Raw genomic sequence first — 6,749 nt, 5'->3', positions numbered from 1 at the left:
GGTGGACTTGAGCGAGGTCCTACAGGATCATCAGGTTCTGCTTTCTGTGGGACAGCAGCTTCTTAACGTCGACTATTGGAATTTTCGTTTCGATCAATTAATTCCAGATATCGATAGTTTATTATCGCTTCTATTCTATCACTAAAAATTTTAAGGATGTCTTCAGTTCTCAGGTTGAACAAACCGTGTTTCTGTTGCTTCTATGTTTATTGATGGTTTTAATGATTACGTTGTGCCAGATGTAGTAAACCATAGAACTTAATGAATGACATGCTCAAAAAAACATAGTGAACGCACAATTCAAAATTTTCAAAATTAATGGGAGAACAAAAAGAGATGGTTACTAAGAGTAAACCGGATTTTAATAATATAAAGAAAGCATCATAAATTATGATAGGAATCATCACGGAATGTCACCTTGACAGAAGAAGTCAAGAAATGTTTGTTCTTGACGGGATTCGTCAGGCAGGTATACTTGTTATCTGTTAGTTCAACTAAAAGGGACCCGTGCGGCAGAAAATAACTATGAGAGAATCCCAAAGAGGTTAAAGAAAATGGGTAAAAATAACCTAAGATTATTCAACCATTGATCGGACCGAAACCAAAGACCATATTCAAATCTAAACCTCATATAATTGAGCTGCCTTGCTCTTATTAGCTTTACACCTTCTCATCCTCCGAAACGTATTGTATTTTAGACCAATAATTCTAACTCTAAATTGAACAGTTTGAAGCTTTACAGCTTCATAATTAATTAAAGTCATAGATTTAGAAGACTTTCATCAGTAACCCCGAGGTTTTAAAGTGCTTTAGAAAAACCCCCAACCCAACCCGTAATCGTACACAGTGCACGGATATTACACTGACGACAGAGATTTTTGAAAAAAGTTAATATTTTGAAAACTTTAACAAAATTGTCGGTAGGAAGGCGCAAATAAAAAGCACTTTAGTCCCGAGAACCCGAGAATCGAAATAATCTCGAGAACATCCAAGATTTAAGATAACAAATCACGAGCTCCACCAATTCCCACTAAAGTTTGTAGGAGTCAGTTGCAGAAGTCACAACGGAATCAGTCGCAAGTGAGAATTTACTCGCGTGGGGCTAACTTTTACTCGTTGGTGAAGAGAGAAAATTGCTTGTGTGGAAACACCGCATCATACCAAGTGAGTACAAATAAAGAGTTTTCTCTAGTTTTCGTTGGTAATCGAAACTAATCGCCACTTCGTTAGTCTTGTTAGTCTAGGAAATTTTTTTTCCATTCGATATTAGTTGCGAAATTGGAAATTGACTTGTAGATAATGAGCGGCATGACCATCGGAACAAAAAAAACGGTAGGATATTTGCGTTGTAAAATCAATTAAAGCAATTGCGTTGTTTTGTGCTCTGAAAGTTTTATATTGACTTTTTCTGAAACTACCAATAATTAGAAAAAAAACAAAAAAGCAAAAAAATTTGATCAGGTAACAATAAGCAGGAGAAATTAAATGAAAACTAAAGCACCTAATATCATCCTTATCGTAATTAGAAAAAATATATATATTATAAAAATCAATAAAACAAGAAAAATCGGAATTCAGCTAGTATCATATTAAACAATAAAGAGATTTTAGGTGGGACAGTCATCTATAAGACTGTAAATTAAAATTTTGTTAAAAATTAAGAAAAAAAAATAATAAGTAAAAAGGAAATACCATATTGAAATAACCGTTAGGTTTTATAAACAAAAGTTTATAAACATTAAAACAAAGAGAGTGTTATAGAAATTCAAAGATAAAATTAGAAAACACGTACCAGTGACGATCTAATTGGTAATTATTTTATAGAAACTTTTCTTTTCAACAACTAAACAAAGTTTTAAAAGGGCACGATACATGTAGGGCAACACTAACAGGGCTCGACCTCTAGAATTTTATAACTAGAAGCGTTTACCGGTTCAAACGACTTGGAAAGCTACGTAACGCATTTTGAGCTATTAGAAGGACTACAAATGTGGAAAAGAACTGAAGAAGATCCAGCCCGCGAAGTTGATGACCGGCCGCATTACTTTGCAATTAGGCTACAAAAATCCGCCATATAGTTCTATTGCACTCTACCGCAAGCTACAAGAAAAAATTATGATGAATGCGTTAAAGCTTTTCGAGAACACTATACCGAAAAACCGGTCATTTTCCGGGGACGGCTAGCTCGCTGCGTACAGCAACCAAGAGAAAAACTGACAGATTTTCTGGGAGAGTTAAAGCATTTGGCTTTGAAAGCATACTCAACTGAGTCGCAGTACATTAGAGGCCATCTCGTTCTGAGAGGATTTCCAGAAAGAATCAACCATAGTCAGGTGAGGTTAGATCTCAGAAAGCAAATCGGCGACAAGAATACTAAAATTGAAACAGTTTTGGAACGAGCATTGCTTCTAGAAGCTGTAACAAGAATAGAAGAGGAAGAGCAAACACCAAAGATTGCGGTAATTAGACGGGATGAAACGAAAGATTTAGTGGAGGTTGTCACCAGGCTTGTGAACCAATTGTCAGTAGATGACAAACAGAGAGAGAACCGTCGAAACCAATCTAGGGAGCGAAGCAGTTCCCGGAGACGGTGGGGTGACGACAGACGTGATAGAGAACAACAAAAAGATCGTGGATTCAACGATCGGCGGCGATTGCCAACGCCAGGACCTAGTCACCGAGACAGATCTTTCGGAAGAGATGAACCGTCTAGGAGGAACAACAGGCAGGGTTTCAAGTGCAGAGCCTGTGGACAAGAAGGGCATATTTCGAGGAATTGTCGAAATTGTTTCCTATGTGGAAGTTCCCAACACTTGTTCCCCGAAACTGCCATTTTAAGAAGAAAATAACCGAGAACTGTAATGTCCTTAGAGTTTTTTCGACAAACACAATTAAATGTCTAAACGCAGAAATCATACTTCATGGGAACAGACGCTTTGGATTAATAAATAGTGGAAGTAAAATATCGCTTTTGTGCTGTTCCACATAAGAAAAACTGGGCAAACCGGGAATTGTGAAAACATGAACAAAACTTGTGTTAACAGCCAATAACTCAGCTGTCAAAATAATAGGAAGAGTAAAGCTGTTGGTACAGTTGCAACCAAGACTACCGAAGGTTGAACAAGAATTTGTGATAACGGCAGACGAAAGTATAGAATGTCTGCTGGGAATTAACTTCCTGAAAACCAACAAATGTGTTTTGAATTTACACGAAGAGAAACTATATAGCGGTCACTTTAAAATTTCAATACTGCTTACCACAGAGAAAATTTCAAGGTGTTCAGTTTTTGCAGTTGCGGGACAAAACACTTATATACAGAGTAGAAACGAAAGTCTAATGAGAATTAGATTAGCTGAAGAAAATTTTGAACTAAAGTCTGGTTTGCTTTTAGCCGCCTGTATGATATCAATGAAAGATGGTTCTAGTTTGATAAAAGTCTTAAATCTAACGGACGCACCAGTGACCGTGCATAAAAGCATTAAAGTAGGAACTTATTTTGAAAACAAACAGAACTTAGTTGTGAATGGAATTTTCACAAATCAAAATAAGCCAAAAACATTGAAAACTTTTCAAATGAGAAAACACGCAAATTTGGAAGGTTCTAATCTACATAACCAGAAGAAAGAGAAAGTACAGAAATTGTTCATGAGACATCAACACATCTTTTCTCGAAACTCGAATGACTTAGGATATTGTGACAAAATTAAACACAAAATTAAACTCAACTAAGATGCACAGCCGATCAGAAGAAGTTATCGCAGTATGAGCTTTGATAATAGAAAAGCAATGAAAAAAATTGATACATACAAGATTCATACAAGATTTTGGAAATGTAACAGAGCCACTCCATTAGCTATTAAGCAAAAAAGAACGTTTTTCTTGGAGCAAAGAGTGTGAATCAGCAGTTGAACAATTAAAACAAGCATTACAGAAAGTACCAATATTGGGTTATCCGAATGACACAGATCCCTATACGTTAACCACCGACGCCTCTCTGTTTGGCATTGGCGCAATTATTTCCCAAAGACAACAATGGGGTGAATGAAAGAGTTATTGCATTGCATACGCAAGCAAAACGCTGAGCAAAAATCAACGAAACTATTCTGCGACAAAACGAGAACTTTTTGCAATAGTTTATTTCACTCAACACTTCAGAAATTGTTTTCTGGGACGAAAGTATTTAATTGTTACCGACCATAGGGCCCCTCACGTGGTTATATAGTTTTATGGAACCAGACTGATTATTGCCCAGATGGATAGAAAGGCTCGGACAGTGTGATTTTGAAATCAAACCCAAAGCGGGAAAAAAGATCCCTCATGCAGACTGTCTGTCGAGAGTTCCACAGACAAAAGACCAAGTCAAAAACTGCGATCAAGTGAACCAAGTAAATACGGAAGACAAAAACGTCTGGTCTATTGGACTAGGGAAATCTGTTGAACAACTAGTTGAACATCAGAAAAATTCAGCCAACCTCATTATACTAAGAAACTGGATTGAGAAAGGGAGACGTCCTCAAAGAAAAAACATGGCAGAAGACTCTAGAGCCCTGTGGAAACTTTGGACTGTTTTCAGAAACTTACAAATTGAAAGTTATCCAATCAAGAGACAAAAACGTATTGACGAATTTAACAGCTTTACACAAGTAATCATTCAAAGATCACTTATAAAAGAAATTCTACCTTTCCCTCATGAACATTGCTGACATTTTGATATGGCCAAGACATTTGATCGGGTTCGAGAACGATTCCACTGGCCCGGGATGAAAAAAGATGTTCACGAGTGGGAAAGTTCCTGCAACGTATGCTGTCAAAAGATGTCTCCACACCAGAAACAAATAGAGAGCCTGACAACGTGGAAACTATGTCATCCGTTTTGGCAAGTCGCCTTGGACATTATGGGACCTTTACTTGAGGCAAGCGCAAACAAATACTTTCTGTTAATTTTTGATCAGTTTACAAAATAGTATGAAGTAATTCCCATGAGCAACCAAGAAGCTTCAACGGTAGCTAAGGCTTTTGTAAACGTATGGGTTTCAAGGTTTGGTTTTCCGGCAAATCTTCATAGCGACAAGGGCAGTAATTTTATGTCGAATCTTTTCAAGAACATGTGTAAAGAGCTGGGAGTTAACAGGACATCAACAACAGCTTGTCATCCTCAAGGAAACGCAATGATAGAGGGCATCAATCGCACAATCGAAGAGAGTCTTGCAAAATATGTGGGTGAACATCACAACACCTGGAGTGACTATCTTCCGTTAGTAATGATTGCATACAGATCGTCAATTCACTCTGTTACCAAGTACAGTCCCTTTTTCCTCCTTTTTGGACGATCATGTGCGCTACCGATTGATTGCATGTATCAAACAATACAAACCAAAATCTACCCCAACTTGGGTGATTACGTTGGTTGCTTGAAGGACGAACTACATACTACCATGAACTGGTTGGGGAAAGCATGGATGTGGAGCAAGAAGGACAAAAACCTACTATGAACGTAGCACATTGGGACCACAATATGAAGTAGGTGAATTATTAATGGTGTTCAACCCCACAATGAAAATTGGCTGGCCAGACTATGAAATTTAAATTTTTTTACAGTGGACCGCAAGTAATACGTGAAATAATCAACGATCTAAACTTTGTTATTGAGGATGTGAAAACGAAAAAACAGCAAAACGTCCACTACGATTGACTCAAACGTTTTAACAGTAGAAGTGCTACCACTGATAAAAAAAGAACTTAATAAGGCAAAGAGTGAACCTAGAATATCCCAAAATGACCTTACGGAGTACAATGATTTTGTGGAAATTGAGGTACTCACTCCAAAATTGAATGACACAGGAAGAGAAGTGAATCCTGCAGAGAATAAAAGTCAAATTAACCATAATACTGAAGCTCACAATGAGACAGTCAAGGAAAAATTGTTTGAAACACCAATGGGGGGAGTACAAGAGAATTATAAATACTAGCACAAACAAGAAAAGCAGAAGCACAAAGATACCTGCGCCTAAAGCAGCCACAAAGCAGAAGCGGGATAGCCTGGTGGCAAGATCCGGAAGGAGTGAAGGCGAAGAATTTCCAATTAGAAGCATGGCTTTACTGAACGACGCTATCAAACAAGAAGTACGTCGGGAATAACAAGATCACGGAAACTCAAAGGCTATTTTTTACTCAAGGATAACGATTCAGATGAAAAATTTGATAATGATGTAATTTTTTAAAAAGGTGATACGACAAAATGCAGAGGGCATGGAACCCACATTGGAACCTGCAGCTGAACTGGAAACTTCTCCAATTGGTTAGCATAGTGGGTTTTTCACAATCCTTGGAGATTTTGGGGTATGATTTTGAGAACATTCTGCAGACGCAAAAATTAGCAATGACGGAACGGACGAAATGCGAAACGTCACGAATAAATGAGGTGAAGGTAAATAAAAGAGGACTCATCTACGCCGAGAACAGCGGGAGTAAACTAAAATAATACATGTACAGGGCTGCATATATCGTAACTGTGCTGAAAAAATTGGTTGTTATGACGACTCAACTTACTTAAACGAAAAGTCACAAATAATTCCAAGGTTTTACTAAATAAAAGAATCAGTCTGCCAAAACCTATAGCAGGGACACAAAGCACGGTTACCGGGTCTTGGTGAATTTGAATTCAAGGCTCCTAAAGAAGTCTTTAATGAGATGAATGTTGACCGAACCGACGCAGAGTTCGTTCAGAAGGTATCAAAAACATTCATGA

This window comes from Convolutriloba macropyga, chromosome 4 (genome assembly GCF_964194025.1).
Source record: "Convolutriloba macropyga chromosome 4, txConMacr16.3, whole genome shotgun sequence".
NCBI lineage: Eukaryota > Metazoa > Xenacoelomorpha > Acoela > Convolutidae > Convolutriloba > Convolutriloba macropyga.
This window is presented reverse-complemented; position numbering follows the sequence as displayed.